The 15,709-nt window shown below is 37.8% G+C and overlaps 1 long non-coding RNA gene across 1 annotated transcript in view; it reads left to right on the plus strand.

Moving 5' to 3' along the window:
• LOC103876500 overlaps positions 1-15,709 on the plus strand; it is a 155,723-nt gene that overhangs the window by 109,398 nt on the left and 30,616 nt on the right. The window lies entirely within an intron of this gene.

Consider the following 15,709-nt stretch of genomic DNA (forward strand, 5'->3'; position numbering starts at 1 on the left):
CAGAGACTATCAAAGGTACAGGGCGCTACCCTTGGCAAACTTGACCCTTTTCTGCCCCCACTAGAATATGTGAGATCCCTCTTGTGATATAACTAGGAATTCTCCTCCAGCTATCACCTATTTCTCTGCTCCCCTTTCCCATCCTCCCTACTTTCTCTCTTATTTTTTATTCAGCTCATTCATGAGGTTTTCTTTCTGTCATTCCCCAGAAACTTTTTTTGTCAAGGTCATCCCTGAATATGTCAAATCCAACTGTCAATTTTCAGTCTTTATTTTAATCTAACTAGCAGCTGCCTGGGCAAGGTCAGCCACTCGCTCCTTTTTAGAAACAATTTCTTTTCTTGGCTTGCATGTTACACATTATTTCTGGATGCTCCTTCTCTACCTCAAAAATACTATGCTGCCTTGGGATGCTGTCTTTAAATCGCTTCACTGATCTAGCCACACTCATCCCCTACATAATCTCATTCAGACTTGTGGCTTGAATTTCCATCTGTATGCCGGTGCCTTCCACATTATTTTTTAGTCCAGCAGAGATCTTTTCCAAACTCCAGACACAGAGATCTACAGTTTAGTCAAAATTTCCTCTAGAATGTCTGACATCTCAAACATCATGTATCTTAAACCCAGCTCTTGATTTCATCACCTTAAACTGTCTTTGTGTCTCCAATTTTCTCATTCTCCAATAAATGACAATTCAATTTATCCAGTTGCTCAGGCTAAAACCCTTGGATTCATTCTTGACTCTCTTTATCTTATGTATTCATCATTAATCTGGCAGCAATTTATATGAGCTTTTCCTCAAAAATATACCCAGAATTTGGCCTTTTTTTTTTTTTTTTTTTTTTAAGCCATCTCCATAGCTACCAAGTTATTCTGCTGTACTAGTTTTCTAGATTGCCCTGACTTCTGCTTTAGATCCCTACTGCATGTCCTCCACAGCTGCCAGAATGTTCCTTTGGGTTTCGCTGGATTCCATGGTTTTAAAAAAAAAAAAAAGGTCAGCAGGACTTTTTTATGTAATTGTATTTTATTGGTTGGTTCTGCTTGTCTCTGCTAGACTTTATTAAATACACAAGCTCTTTCCATTGTTATGAACAAGGCAGCAACTGGGAGCTCTAGACTTGTCTCCTCTCAGTTCAGCAATCCCATGAGAAGGAAATATCTCTTCCAAAATTTAAATATTAATTCAGTAATGATTGACTAACTTTGCTAGAGTCATGCATCAATCTCTAAACTAATCAAAGTGGTAAAGGGAATTAAGATACCCTGGCCATCCAGGGTCACATGTACACCTAATTGCTGGGATGAAGAGGAGCCACCATAGTCACCAGCTTCATTGAGACAACCTGGAATGGGAATAAGGGAACCACAGAAATAAGAGACTAGGGGCCGGGGATGATGACTCACACCTGTAATCCCAGCACTTTGGGAGGCTGAGGCAGATGGATCATTTGAGGTCAGGAGTTGGAGACCAGCCTAGCCAAGGTGATAAAACCCCATCTCTACTAAAAATACAAAAATTAGATGAGCATGGTGGTGCGCGTCTGTCATCTCAGCTACTTGGGAGGCTGAAGCATGAGAATCACTTGAGCCTGGGAGGCAGAAGTTGCAGTTAGCTGCGATTACACCATTGCACTCCAGCCTGGGTGACAGAGTGAGACCCTATCTCAAAAAAAAAAAAAAAAAAAAGGAAAAGATAGAATTTAGGGCAGATAAAAAAGATAGCTTAATACCATAATTTAATATATCATCTTTTTTGCTATAAATCAATTATTTAATCCCTTTGATTCTTGTTCCCATCTAGGGGCAATAATACTGCACAGGGTTGCTATGAGGTTCAAATGATTTTATACATGTAAAGTTTTTTTCATAAAAAGTGAAATTTTATTTATGTAATTGTTAGCTATTATTAAATTTAGATGAGTTCATCAGTGGCTGGCAAAATGTGAACCGATACAGAAATTGACCTCCTGTGATTTGCAACAATAGCATAGATGTCGACAAGAGTCGATCACACAGGCTTTTACCACTTCTACTCAACATAGTACTGGAAATTCTAGCCGGAGCAATTAGGCAAGGGGAAGAAAAGGCATGCAAATTAGAAAAGAAGTAGTAAAATTATCTTTGCTTGCAGATGATATTATATGTAGAAAACCCTAAAGGTTTCACATTTAAAAAAATCCTGTTAGAACTAATAAGTGAGTTCAGTGAAGTAGCAGGATGCAAAGTAAACACAAAAATAAGTTACATTTCAATACACCAGTAATTAACAATTTGGAAATTAAGAAAACAATTTTAGGCCTGGCACATTGGTTCATGTCTATAATCCCAGCACGTTAGGTGGCCGAAGTGGGAGGATCACTTGAGATCAGGAGTTCGAGACCAGCCTGGCCAACATGGCTAAATTCTGTCTCTGTTAAAAATAAAAAAATTAGCTGGGCATAGTGGCAGGTGCCTGTAATCCCAGCTACTCAGGAGGCTGAGGCAGGAGAATTGCTTGAACCCAGGAGGCGGAGGTTGTATTGAGCCAAGATTGTGTCACTTGCACTCCAGCCTGGATGACAAGAGCGACACTCCATCTCAAAAAAAAGGGGTGGGGAGGGAACAATTCTGTTTACAATAGCATCTACTATGATCTGAATGTTTATGTCTCCAAAATTCATGTGTTGAAACTTACTGATCAGTGCAGTGGAGCTGAGAGGTGGGACATCTGGAAGGTGATTAAGTCATAAGGGTAAAGCCCTCATAAATTGGATTAATGTCTTTGTAAAAGAGGCCTAGGGGAGCTTATTTGTCTTCTCTGCCATGTGAGGACTAGCAAGAAAGTGTCATCTATGAAGGGTAGGCTGGCAACAGATACCTATGAATCTGCTGGCATCTTGATCTTTGACTTCTCGGTTTCTAGAACTGTGAGCAATACATTTCTATTGTTTATAAATTATTTAGTCTAAAATATTTTGTTAGGGAAGCCCAAATGAACTAAGATAGCATCAAAAAGAATAGAATACTTAGAAACCAACTTAACCAAGAAGGAGAAAGACTTGTGCAATGAAAACTATAAAACAGTGCTGAAAAAGTAAAGATACAGGTAATTGGAAGCATATCTCATGTTCATAGATTGGAAAACTTACCATTGTTAAGATGTCAACACTACCCAAATCTATCTATAGATTCAACGCAATTCCTATCAAAAATCCCAATGGCATTGTTTGCAGAAATAAAAAATGCCAACCTAAAATTCTTACAGAATCTCAAGGGGTCCCAAATAGTCGAAACAGCCTTGAAAAAGACAAACCAAACTGGAGGACTCACACTTCCTAGTTTCAAAACTTACTACAAAGCCACAGTAATCAAACAATGTGGAATTAGCATAACGATAGATATATAGACCAATGGAACAGAATAGGGAACCTAGAAGTAAACCCTCACATATATGATCAAATGATTTTTGACAAGGGTGCCAAGTCCACTCAGTGGGGAAAGAACAGTCTTTTCAACAAATGGTGTGGGAAAAACTAGATATCCATATGCAAATGAAAGAAGTTGGACCCTTACCTAACACCAAATACAAAATTAGTTCAAAATGAATCAGGAGCCTAAATGTCAGTCCCAAAACTATAAAGTCCCTAGGGAAAAAAAAAATAGAGTAAAAGCTTCATAACATCCAATTTGGCAATGGAACAAAAGATAAAACAGACAAATTTGAACTTCGTGAACATTTTTAAAAATCATGCATCAAAAGGCACTATCAACAGAGTAAAAAGGCAACCCACACAATAGGGAAAATATTTGTAAATAATATATTTTATAAGGGATTAGTATCCAGACCCTACAGAGAACTTCTACAGCTCAACAACAACAAACAACCCGATTCAAAAATGAGCAAAAGACTTTAAACATTTATCCAAAGAAGATATAAAAATAGCTAATAAAAACATGAAAAGATGCTCAACATCACTAATCATTAAGGAAATGCAAATCAAAGTTGCAGTGAGATACCACCTTACACCCATTAGGATGGCTACTACCAAAGAAAACAGAACATAATAATTGTAATAATTGTTGGCAAAGATGTGGAGTAAATAGAACCCTGGTGCAGGGTTGATGGGAGTGAAAAATGGTACTGTTGTGTTTGGAAACAGTATTGTAAATTAAAAATAGAATTATCGTGATAATTCATATGATTCAGCAATTCCATTTCTGGGTATATACTACAAAGAATTGAAAGAAGGATCTTGAAGAGATATTTGTACATCCATGTTCATTATTAACAATAGCCAAGAGGTGGAAGCAACTCAGGTATTCATTGACCAATGAACAGATAAGTAAAATGTAGTATATACATACAATGGAATACTATTTAGCTTTAAAGAGGAAGGAAATTCTGACATATAACACAACATGGATTAACTTTGAGGATACTACACTTAGTGAAATAAGCCAGCCACAGAAAGACAAATACTGTATGATTCCACTCATATTAAGTACATAGAGTAGAGCAGTCAAAATCATAAACAAAGAAAGTATAATGGTGATTGTCGGAGAGGAGAGAAAGGAAATTAATGTTGAATGAGTACAGTTTCAGTTTTACAGGATGAAAGTAGTTCTAGAGACAGATGGTGATGGTTGTACAACGTTATAAATGTATTTAATACCACTTAATTGTGCACTTAAAAATGATTAAGATCATAAATCTTATGTATATTTTATCACAATGAAATAATTAGCAGAAAGTCAACCAAAGAGCTAGTGCCTTAAACAGAGAGGAATAAAAATTATCTCAAAGATCAGGGTAGATAGGATTATTAATTACACATTTAAGCAAATACAGACTAGAATCTTTTGGGAAGGGTTCTTTGAAGGAAAAATGTTATCAAAGGAAAAAATGGAAGTTAAGGCTGCATAGGCAGTTAGATTTGAGTCTACCTATGAGTTTTAGCTATCTATTGCCACATAATACTATTGCCACAGACTTGGTGGCTTAATACAACACATGTTTATTTTCTACCATTTCTATGGGTCAGGGGTCTGGGTGCATCTTAGCAGGATTCTCTGTAAGGCTGTAATTAAGGTATTGGCTAGGGCTGAGTTCTTATCTGCATGCCAGACTGTGGAAGAACCTGTTGCCAGGTGATTGTTGGCAACATTTAGTTATTTGCAGGTTGTGAGACTAAGGGTCTCAGTTTCTTGCTGGCTCTCAGCTGGAGGCCGTCTTTAGTTTTTTGACAGTTGTTGACCAGAGGCTGCTTGCCATTCCTTGCCAAGGAGGACTTTCAACATGGCCTCTTACTTCATTAAAGCCAGGAAGGGAGAGAGGCTATTAGCAAGACAGATGGTACAATCTTGTGTGACATAATCACTTTTGCTGTATTCTGTTGGTCTGAAGCAAGTCACAGGAAAAGAGAGAGAATTTTTCACTAAAGAATATCAGTACAGGAGGTAGAAACAATTGGGGGCCATTGTAGAGTGCGCATTACACTTTAACCACCTGTTTTCTCTCCTTAGTACATTCGTAAAAGAATAATTGAAAAAAAAAACCCTCAATTTGCTCAACTCTCTGTGCTCAATAATTGATATGCTTTATACATATAAGTTATGTTACAGATTCAGTGTTCTTGGAGGGATCTCAAAATGCTAGACAGGTCACACTGGTCAAGTAAGGATATAAGCTGTCTCTTTAATAAAGATAAATTATTTAATAAGACAATTTATAGTTTAATTTCATTATCAAGGAACAGTTTTAGGAAGACCTTTATAATAGAGGAGTACTTTAGAAGCTCTACCTAGGAAGAGATCAGATATGTTCCTTTTTCTTTTTTATCACATACGTACTTTTATAATCTTCATTTAGATTTAGTTCTGCAGACAAATAGATGTTTAATGCTCAAAACTAGTCTTTATGTCAATGTCACTACCGTCATTTTGTTGTCTGAAAACTGTTTTTTGGTAGGTTCCTCAGGAAAGGGCTTTGAATTTTCCCGAATTCTCATATCTTCAAAATAATCTGCCTGAAACCTTTATAATTCAATGTCATTTTGATTAGATACAAAGCCTTTTGTTCATGTTTTCTCTCCTGGTATAAATCATTACTGTCAAATAATATTATGATTACTTAATTTTCTTTCTCTAAAAAGGGTCTTGGTTCTTTTTTCTGACTATCCAAAGGGTATTTCCTTTACATTCCAATAATTTTACAAGAATATATCTCAGTGAAGTTCACCCAGATACACAATATATCGTTTCAATATTTAGCTTTGATATTTATTTTTTAAGATAAGTTTTTTTTTCAGTCATAGTTTTTAACATGTGCTCTCTTCCATCGACTGGTTTTCAAAAAGAAAAGGAGCTTATATTTATATGTTTGATCTTCCTGTGTATCTTTTAAATCTATTATTGTCTGTCAAATCCTATCAGATAAATTTTTAAATTAATAACTTCATTTTTTTATTTTTATGGGTTCATAGATGTGCATATTTATGGGTATGTGAGATATTTTGATACAGGCATACAATGTGTGGTAATCACATCAGGGTACATGAGGTATCCATCACCTCAGACATTTATCCTTCCTTTGTGTTACACATAATTCTATTACATTCTTTCAATTATTTTAAAATGTATGATAAATTATTGTTGGTTGTAGTCACCCTGTTTTGCTATCAAATACTAGATCTTACTCATTCTATCTAACTATATTTTTGCACCAATTAACCATCCCCATTTCCCCCCAGTCCCCCTCCCCCACTACTATTCCTAGCTGCTGGTAACCATCCTTCTGTTCTCTGTCTTCATGAGTTCGATTGTTTTCATTTTTAGTTCCCACAAATAAGAGAAAACATGCAAAATTTGTCTTTCTGTGCCCAGTTTATTTTACTTAATGATCTTTAGCTCCATCCTTGCAAGTGACAGGATCTTGTTCTTTTTTTATGGCTGAACAGTACTCCACTGTGTGTAAGTACAACATTGTCTTGATCCATTCATCTGCTAATCAACACTTAGGTTGCTTCTAATCTTGGCTATTGTGAAAAGTGCTGCAGTAAACTTGGGAGTGTAGATGTTTCTTCAATAGACTGATCTCCTTTCTTTTGGGTATATACCTAGCAGTGAGATTGCTGGATCATATCATACCTCTAGTTTTTGTGTTTAAGGAACCTCTAAACTGTTCTCCATAGTGGTTGTACTAGTTTACATTCCCACCAACATTTTATGAGTGTTCTTTTTTCTCCACATCCTTGCCAGCATTTGTAATTATCTGTCTTTTGAATAAAAGCCATTTTAAGTGGGGTGATATGGTGTCTCATTGTAGTTTTGATGAACATTTCTCTAATGATCAATGATGTTGAGCACTTTTTCATACACCTGTTTGCCATTTGTATGTCTTCTTTTGAGAATTGTATATTCAGACATTTAGTTGTTCAAATAGACTTTTTTTTTTATTGGATTAGTAGGTTTTTTCTTATTGAGTTGTTTGAGCCCCTTATATATTATGGTTATTAATCCCTTGTCAGATGTGTACTTTGCAAATATTTTCTCCTATTCCATGGGTTGTCTCTTCACTTTTGTTAATTGTTTCCTTTACTGTGCAGAAGCTTTTTAACTTGATGAGATTCCATTTGTCCATTTTTGCTTTGGTGCCTGTGCTTGTGGGGTATTACACAAGAAATCTTGGCCCAGTCCAATGTCCTGGAGAGTTTTCCAATGTGTTATTTTAATAGTTTCATAATTTGAGGACTTAGATTGAAGTCTTTAATCCATTTGATGTGATTTTTGCCTATGTAAAGACATAGAGGTCTAGTTTCATTTTCTGCATGTGGATATCCAGTTTTCCTAGCACCATTTATCAAAGAGATAGTTCTTTCCTCAATGTATGTTCATGGCACCTTTGTTGAAAGTGAGTTCACTGTAGATGTATGAATTATTTCTGAGTCCTTTTTTATTCTGTTCCATTGAGCTATGTCTGTTTTTATGCCAGTACCATGCTGTTTTGATTACTATAGCTCTGTAGTATAATTTGAAATCAGGTAATATGATTCCTTCTGTTTTGTTCTTTTTGTTCAGAATAGCTTTGGCTATTCTGGGTCTTTTGTGGGTCCACAGAAATTTAAGGATTGCTTTTTCTATTTCTGTGAAGGATGTCATTGATATTTTGATAGGGATTGCATTGAATCTGTAGATTGCTTTGGATAGTATGAACATTTTAACAATATTGATTCTTCCAATCCACAAATACGGAATATCTTTCCAAATTTTGTGCCCTGTTCAATTTTCTTCATCAGTGTTTTATAGTTTTCAGTATAGAGATCTTTCACTTCTTTGGTTAAAGTTAATTCCTAGGTATTTTATTTTACTTGTAGCTATTGTTTGTTTACTTGTAGCTATTGTTTGTAGCTATTGAATTGTTTTCTGGATTTCCTTTTCCTATTGTTTGCTATTGGCATATGGAAATGCTACTGACTTTTGTATGTTGATTGTGTATCCTGCTACTTTACTGGATTGTTTATCAGTTCTAACAGTTTGTGTGTGTGTGTGTGTGTGGCATCTTTAGTTTTTTCCAAATATAAGATAAATCATCTGCAAACAAGAATAATTTGACTTCTTTCTGACTTGGATGACTTTTCTTTCTTTCTCTTGTCTGATTGCTCTAGCTAGGACTTCCAGTACTATGTTGAATAACAGTGGTGACAGTGGGAATCCTTTTTTGTTCCAGAGCTTAGAGGAAAGGTTTTCAGTTTTTCCCTATTCAGTATGATACTAGCTGTGGGTCTGTCCTATATGGCTTTTATTTTGTTGCAGTGTATTCCTTCTATACCCAGTTTTTGAGGGTTTTTTTTTTTTTTATCATGAAGGGATGTTGAAGTTTATCAGATGCTTTTCAGCATCAGTAGAAATGATCATATGGTTTTTGTCCTTCATTCTGTTGATATGATGCATGATATTGATTGATTTGCATATGTTAAACCATCCTTGCATCCCTGAGATAAATCCCACTTGGTTATGATGAATGATCTTTTAAATGTGTTGTTTAATTTGGTTTTGTTAATGCAAACTAAATATGTCCTGAGAAGGACTCCATATTTCCATACAGTCCTTGTGGATAAACTGCAACCTAACTTAATAGGTAGACAGGATTGAAAACCTAAATAGCAGTATACTCCTATAATGAGTCTTGGCCAATCCCAGCAGCTGTACTTCAACCACTCATACACTGCTGAGTGTTCAAACTGTGTTTAAATAAGGCAAACATGGAGCTGTAACCAATCCAGCTGTTTCTGTACCTCACTTCCAATTTCTGTGTGTCACTACTTTTTTTGTCTATAAATTTTTTCTGACCATGAGGCACCCCTGGAGTCTCTATAAATCTGCTATGATTCTGGGGGCTGCTCAATTCGTGAATTGTTCATTGCTTAAACTCCTTTATATTTAATTTGGCTGAAGTTTTTCTTTGAGCAGTTTGCCAGTATTTTGTTGAGGATTTTTGCATCATTTTTAATTAGGGGTATTGACCTGTAGTTTTCCTTTTTTAAATGTATCTTACATTTTTAAAACAGATTAGTATATAAAGAAAATTTCCTAGCTTAGTTAATGTGTGCTTATGCATTTCACCAAAGAATATGACAGAAAGTTTAAGGATTTTTCTGGAGTTTTATCTGGTTTGCCTTTGGTGGAACTTTACATTTATTTCATTCTTAAATGATATATGCATTGGTTGGAGCATCTTGCCTACAATTTTTTAGCTCAAAATATTTAATGAATATCTTCATTTAATGACTGAACTGCTTTAAATAAAAGAAACTAAAACTTCTCTGGTAATACTAAATATTTCTTTTGGGCTGATTAGTGAAACTTTTGTCTTTGAGAAGAATTTGGATTGCAATTCTATTGAGTTCCTAAGAGCATTAACTTAAGTGCGGGGTTTTCCTCTTCCACTAGAAACTTTCAATGGATCCCATGAAATAAGAACTAAAAATCTGTTTTGAGGTGTTGAAAGAGCCATCTTGGCCATAACCTGTTTAGGGTATAGACCATTTCACAGTGTGGGCTTCCTTACACTGGGAATTATAGCTCCCATTTGAATGCAATAATAAAGCATAAAAATGAAAATAGATATAAACTGAGGAAAGAAATCAAATAAACAGAATAACAAAATTATCAGCTATATTGAGAACAACAAAATCTCAGTAAGTACAAACCACAACTCTTTTGAGTTAAAATAAATGGAAATTAATAGTAAATCTTTGCATACTTAATGACATTGTTGGTTTTATCTGTGAGCTAGTTCAGTGGTTGGGGTGAGGGGCAGGAGGTAGGAAGGTGAAAGAACAGGATCATTCCTAAGGATTTCTAAGGGAAGAGGATAGCCAGGAACAGAGTCTTCTCGTTCATGCTAGAAACAGTACTGGAGATAGCTGCAGTAGACAAGGGAGCAGTTTTCAGGGCCCACAGGACCAGTGATTCTCTTGCCAAGTCAGCACAGACATAAATACAGCTCATCATAAATTATGAATGGATTTTAAGTATGTAAGTTGACATAGTCAAGTCTTTTTGTGAGGGAGGGGACTATGTCAGAATACAGTCTGTGGCATCAAATTCATTCTTTGGCTGTATGATTCTGGGCCAGATAGTTGCCTTTTTCCAACCTTCAGTAACCAACTGAAAGTTTGGTGTGAGAATAAGAAATGTGGCAAACTTGACCTGTACCTCACAGATAAAAAATTATGAATAAGTGGTAGGTCCTGCTATTTTAATTACAATCCCTCCCTCCCTTTCTCCCTCCCTTCCTCCCTTCCTTCCTCCCTTCCTTTCTTCCTTCCTTCCTTCCTTCCTTCCTTCCTTCCTTCCTTCCTTCCTTCCAGACAGGACTCACTCTGTTATGCAGGCTGCAGTGCACTGGTACAATCATGGTATACTGCAGCCTCAACCTTATGAGCTCAACCAGTCCTCCCCCCTCAGCCTCCAAAGAAGCCAGGACTACAGATGCACACCACTGTCCCTAGCTAATTTTAAAATTTTATGTAGTGACAGGGTCTTGCTATGTACTCAAGCTGGTCTTGAACTCCTGGCCTCAAGGGATTCTCCTGCCTCGGCCTCCCAAAGTGCTGGGATTACAGGTGTGAGACACCACATGCAGCCAACCTAACTACAACCTAACTACAGCTTTCGTAGCTAGTTTTTCCACTCATGCAATGAGAATGAGTAAGTATAACTCTATCTTAGTGAAAGTATTTGATTTAAATAGCATCTTTATTTTCAATATCCTTGGGCAGGCCAGGTACAGTGGCTCATGTCTGTAATCCCAGCACTTTTGGAGGTCAAGGCAGGCCGATCATGAGGTCAGGAGTGTGAGACCAGCCTGGCCAATATGGTGAAACCCCATCTCTACTAAAAATACAAAAATTAGCCAGGTGTGGTGGCTCACACCTGGAGTTCCAGCTACTCAGGAGGCTGAGACAGGAGAATCGCTTAAACCCAGGAGGCGGAGGTTGCAGTGAGCCGAGATCATGCCATTGCACTCCAGCCTGGGCATCATAGTGAAACTCTGTCTCAAAAAAAAAAAAATCCTCGGGCAAATGCCATATTAGACAATAGTATTACTAAAATAATTGTATGTCCAATGCTTGGCATTTTAGTGAAATGCACTTTATGCACAATCAACATTTTAACTTAAAATGTTGGTCATCTGCACATTTTCCCCCAGCAATTAACTTCAAACTTTAAAACTAAAACAAGCATGATTACAAAAAAGTTAAAGCAAAAATCCTAAAAGCATTTCTAAGCTGAAATAGATCTCTTTGGTTCTTCAAAAATTTATTGAGCAGCAACAATATGTTGATATTTTGCTGGATATGGGAGGTACAATGATGAAGAAAAATAGGTCACTGCGCTTAAGGAACTTAGAATCAGGGAAGAAAGAGATATGTACAGAGATGATTTATAATGTCAGATGAAAATACTTCTGCAGAGTCATGCACAAAAATGCTTTTATAACAAAGGATGGAACAATTAACTCTGCCTGAGGCTCTCTTGGAAGTCTTCCTTAAAGAGAAGGCCTAAGAGAAGGGTAATGAAGCTGAATAGATTCTGGATAAAAGCTGAGTAGGGAGGGAGAGGAGGTCTTCCAAGAGAAAAGAGCAGTGTGAGCAAAGTTGCACAGAACTGAGAAAGGCTCTGAAGTAAATAGGAAATAGCGAGAAATTTATTACAGTAAGAGCATGAACTACATGGGGAAGAGAGATTGAAGTGTTGGAGCCGGATTACTAAATACTTTGAAGATCAGTTAAGGAGTTTGCATTTTATCCTGCAGATTATGGAAAACCAATCTGGATTTATAAGCAACGGAGTGATAAGATTAACTTTGAAACAAATTACGCCAAAGGAAATAGTATTCATTTCCTTGTAGCTTGTTGTCTTCTTATGTTGAGAAGCTTAGGTTAATGAAACAAGCAGACTTCTGGGGTCAGGTGAGGGTAAGAGAATGGAAGCCTAGTTCGTCCTTCCCATCTTTAACTAGGTCAGCATTTGCTGTTTGTCTAGAAGTCGACCAGTAAGGAAGAGAGCATACTGTTGCAGAAGGCTGTACGGATCATTTTTCTATCTTTTGAGACAGGGTCTCACTGTGTCATCCAGGCTGGAGTACAATGGCGTGATCAAGGCTCACTGCAGTCTCAACGTCCTGGGCTCAGGTGATCTTCCCATTGCAACCTCTTGAGAAGCTAGGACTACAGACGTGTACCACAATCCCAGCTAATTTTTTGTATTTTTGTTTTTTAAGAGTCAGGGTTTTGCCATGTTGCCCAGGCTGGTGTGAAACTCGTGGACTAAAGCAATCCACCCAACTCAGCCTTTCAAAGTGTTGGGATTATAGGTATGAGCCATTTTACCTCGTTGATCATATTTCCATTCTTGTGATTTTTGTACCCACTGTATAAATATTATAAAAATTCGGTTTTATGCATGAAATGAAAATTGCCACTATCCTCAGAGGTAACTCAGGTAACTCACATTAAAAAAGTAGATTCTGGGCCAGGCATGGTGGCTACTACCTGTAACCCTAGCACTTTGGGAGACCACGGATGGAGGACTGCTTGAACTCAGGAGTTCAAGACCAGCCTGGGCAACATAGCAAGACCTCATCTCTACTAAAAATAAAAAATAATTAGCCAGCCTTGGAGGTGCACACCTGTAGTCCCAGCTACTCAGGAGGATGAGGTGGGAGGATCACTTGAGCCTGGGAGATCGAGGCTGCAGTGAGCTGGGATCTCTCCACTGCACTCCAGCCTGGGTAACAGAGCAAGACCTTGTCTTAAAAAAAAAAAAAAGCAAGCACATTCTGTAGGTATTATCCAGAGTGGAAGTAGTGTTCTGGGAACTGCAAATTCTCTAAACATTTCCTCTACTGCAGAGAAGCCCAAAGGGATATGGGTTCAAATATATGTTCATATATGTTCCTTAATTACATATAAAAATGTGCCATGACACTCTTAAATAGTACATCCTAACAAACAGAAAAAAAAAGAGAAAGAAAAAACGTGCAAAAATGTACAAAAACAAAACGTAGCATTCTAAATCCTTCCACTGCAGATTCACTGTAATATCTGTACTATGGGACCATGTATCATCTTTCATCCTCTTTTCTTCTCCTAGAATAAACTACCTCATGGGAAACCTCACCGTATTTCAGAAATTTAAACAGAATCAGGTTGCTTGGTTTTCATATCAACCATGCCAGCCTCTCTTTTGTTTCTCCTTCATTTATTGATTCATTTAACCAACAAATATTTATTGAGTGCCATGAATATTTGTTGTATATATAGGTACCAGTTGGAGAGCCAGGAAAATCAAAATAGATCTTTGTCCTCATGGAGTTTCAAGCCTAGTGAGGGAGAAAAATACTAATCACTCAAATAATGGTGCTACTATCATGGTCCAGAGCCCAGCTGGGGCTTCCCTGCCCCACTGAGAGGTAGATAAGATTGGCTGGAGTCGGAAGCTCTGCTCCACACATGTCCTGGCATCTCCCTGTCTCATGGTCTGACAGCTTCTGGTATGAAGCTGTCACTGTACTGCGCCTCTTTCAAAAAAGGAATTAACATATCTTCATTCCAGTCTCCACACGACACTCAGTCACATAGAGCATTTGTAAGTGTGTCTGACTTCAATGAAGATTCAGTGGTCGGGGACCGTCCACAGCATGGCTACACAGTGAGTGAATATGCAAAAAGTATTTGAATACTCATAGTTTTAAATGTCTGTTCAACCACTTCTGTTGCTCACTGGGCTTCCATCTGTTTCAGTACTTAGCCTTCTGCCATCTCACTGGTTCCACCTTTCTCCATGTCCCTTCTCTCCTTTTCTTTTGCTTCCTTTCCTACCAATTGCTCAGAAACAAGCAGACAACCAGCCAACCACAGCAAAGACAATGAACAGCAAACAAATTCCTTGTATTCTTTCATGGAGCTCGGCTATCTATTTTGTCACTTGGGACTCTGGAGACACCCACGCTCTCAGAGTTATACCTTCTACTCCAAAAGGCGTGTCTATACATTATATTCAGCAAAGACATTTTGCATCCTGAAAGAAACTGTGTTACCATCTGTTAATGTACATACATATATATATATATATATATATATAGTTAGTTAGTTAGTCTGGATATATTACAAATGATGATGCATGCTCTGACAGAAAAGTAGGAGGTTGGGAGGAACAACAAAGTATATAGTATTAGAACAGCGGACCAGATTTAAAATGAGAAAGCCGGGCAGTCTGACTTCTCTGAGAAAGTATGACATTTCTGAAGCCTGTTAGCCAGGTAAAAAGTGTAGGGGGAAGAGCGCTCCCAGGAGGAGAACAGCATGTGCAAAGGTGTGGACATGGGGAAGACTGTAGAGCACTGGAAAGAGTGGGAAGGGGCCAGCATGGCTAGATCCCAAAGGGCCCAAGAGAAAGATGAGGATGAGGCTGGAGAGGTCAACAGGGGCCAGATCAAGTGAAACTTTGCAGGTCACATGACTCCCATTTTTAGGTTCCTGTCTCTTCCCTAACAAATGAAATGAGAGCATGAATGAGTTTTTCTAAACTTTGAGTTTATTGGTTTTTGAAACACAGTCATGCCAAAGCTGACAAACTTGTATAGATACACACCCACCCATACACATACACACACACACACACACACACACACACACACACACACGGTACATAAAGCACCTTTCCCCAGGGCCATGTCACTTGCCATTATTAAGAAGTCTATCCTATAGCCATATACACGATTCTAGATCACCCAGATAATTAGCTGGAAATTATCTTCATATTCATTTTCCCTCCACAGGAATGTTTCCTGAAGAGAAACCCCAAATATGAGGGTTTCTGAAAGAGCTTTAAAAAATGTTGCCTGCCAGCAGCACATGGATTCTCTTTTCAGGGTTTGTATCTACCCAGCTGACACACCCATTCCCCCCTCCCTTCCTCCCAGAGCAAGTGACTTCTTGTTCCACCCTGCAGCTTACTATTGGCAAGGCATGGCAGGAGTGAATCTAGGTTCCGTTTACCACCAGGGTAAATTGCCCTCTCTATCGCATCCTTATGGAAAGGCACTTTTTCGGGTTCAGCACGTCCCCATGCATTCACAGGTACCGAAAGTGACATACACATACATTGTAAACATTGTGCCCACTGCTCTGCAAATGTTCATTTGGCCCTTAGCAGT

Source organism: Papio anubis, chromosome 10 (genome assembly GCF_008728515.1).
Source record: "Papio anubis isolate 15944 chromosome 10, Panubis1.0, whole genome shotgun sequence".
In the NCBI taxonomy this organism is placed as follows: domain Eukaryota; kingdom Metazoa; phylum Chordata; class Mammalia; order Primates; family Cercopithecidae; genus Papio; species Papio anubis.